This window comes from Papio anubis, chromosome 7 (genome assembly GCF_008728515.1).
Source record: "Papio anubis isolate 15944 chromosome 7, Panubis1.0, whole genome shotgun sequence".
In the NCBI taxonomy this organism is placed as follows: domain Eukaryota; kingdom Metazoa; phylum Chordata; class Mammalia; order Primates; family Cercopithecidae; genus Papio; species Papio anubis.
In genome coordinates this window covers 41,468,705-41,470,603 of record NC_044982.1, presented here as the reverse complement: position 1 = coordinate 41,470,603, position 1,899 = coordinate 41,468,705, and the positions used below count along the sequence as shown (strand labels likewise).

The 1,899-nt window shown below is 43.3% G+C and overlaps 1 pseudogene across 1 annotated transcript; it reads left to right on the top strand.

Moving 5' to 3' along the window:
* The first annotated feature begins 576 nt into the window (after positions 1–576).
* LOC101017856 lies at positions 577–1,321 on the top strand (annotated as a pseudogene). The gene has a single exon (XR_649820.4). The product of XR_649820.4 is annotated as a peptidyl-prolyl cis-trans isomerase A pseudogene (transcript).
* The last annotated feature ends 578 nt before the right edge of the window (positions 1,322–1,899 follow it).

The window sequence follows — 1,899 nt, the reverse complement described above, 5'->3', positions numbered from 1 at the left end:
ATATTGATTAAAATAACAGGAATTATAATGTGTGAACCGTTGCTCGGTATTTATAGAAATATTTTCTTCTAGGACACAGTCCTCCCTTTCTCCCCAGATCCTGTAGTGAAATGACAGGCCAAATGCTGTGGTAATTCAAGAGGATGAGAGGAAATATGCTTTGAAACAGGAGGAGAAACTGACCTGGCTGGTTTGGTAAGAGGTCCAAGGAACACAGTGTCCTTTGGACGTTGACAGCCGCTGGAAGATGTCTGTTCTAGTTCTAGTTGGTCAGGCCGACCCTCTCCGGCCAGCTGACCTGTGGCAAGCAGAAATGGTCAACATAATGGAAAGCCCATTCCATCCTTGACAGTGAGATGTGCTGATGTGGGAGATGAGAGAGATTTTAATCTACTGATAAAAGAGGAAAAGATGTCCGGAATGAAAAGTAATATGAATGAGGCAGGTTACAAAACAGTATGTACTGTGGTATCATATTTACATATTTTCACAAATATAAATGATTATATAAAAATAATCTGGAATAATAGTTACAAACTGTTAATAGAACTAGGATTGAAAATGGCAAAGAGTGCTTTGCAGACGCTGCCGCCGAGGAAAGTCCTGTACTACTAGCCATGGTCAACCCTACCGTGTTCTTCAACATTGCCGTCGACGGCGAGCCCTTGGGCCGTGTCTCCTTCGAGCTGTTTGCAGACAAGGTTCCAAAGACAGCAGAAAATTTTCATGCTCTGAGCACTGGAGAGAAAGGATTTGGTTATAAGGGTTCCTGCTTTCACAGAATTATTCCAGGGTTTATGTGTCAGGGTGGTGACTTCACACGCCATAATGACACTGGTGGCAAGTCCATCTATGGGGAGAAATTTGAAGATGAGAACTTCATCCTAAAGCATACAGGTCCTGGCATCTTGTCCATGGCAAATGCTGGACCCAACACAAATGGTTCCCAGTTTTTCATCTGCACTGCCAAGACTGAGTGGTTGGATGGCAAGCATGTGGTCTTTGGCAAAGTGAAAGAAGGCATGAATATTGTGGAGGCCATGGAGCGCTTTGGGTCCAGGAATGACAAGACCAGCAAGAAGATCACCATTGCTGACTGTGGACAACTCGAATAAGTTTGACTTGTGTTTTATCTTAACCACCAGACCATTCCTTCTGTAGCTCAGGAGAGCACCCCTCCACCCCATTTGCTCGCAGTATCCTAGAATCTTTGTGCTCTCGCTGCAGTTCCCTTTGAGTTCCATGTTTTCCTTGTTCTCTCCCATGCATAGCTGGATTGCAGAGTTAAGTTTATGATTATGAAATAAAAACTAAGTAACAACAACAAAAAAGAAAATGGCAAAGAGGAGATTTTTTAAATTTTGTATGCTTTTATATTCTTTGAGTTTTTTCTAAATATAATGCATTACTTTCCCCTACCCCTAAAATCTTTTTTGGTACTTATTATATTATTTTTTTTAAAGTTAGCTTCATTTAAGTAACAGTTACATACAGTACAATCACCCTATTAAAAGTCTATGGTGGGCCCAGTGCAATGGCTCACGCCTGTAATCTCAGCACTTTAGGAGGCCGAGGTGGGCGGATCATGAGGTCAGGAGTTCAAGACCAGCCTGACCAACATGGTGAAACCCCATCTCTACTAAAAATACAAAAATTAGTCAGATGTGGTGGCACGCACCTGTAATCTCAGCTACTCAGGAGGCTGAGGCAGGAGAATTGCTTGAACCCGGGAGGGGGAGGTTGCAGTGAGCCAAGATCATGCCATTGCACTCCAGTCTGGGCGACAGAGCGAGACTCCATCTCAAAAAAAAAAAAAAGTCTATGGTGCTGGGCACAGTGGCTCATGCCTGTAATCTCAGCACTTTAGGAGGCCAAGGCAAGAGAATCCCTTAAGCCCTG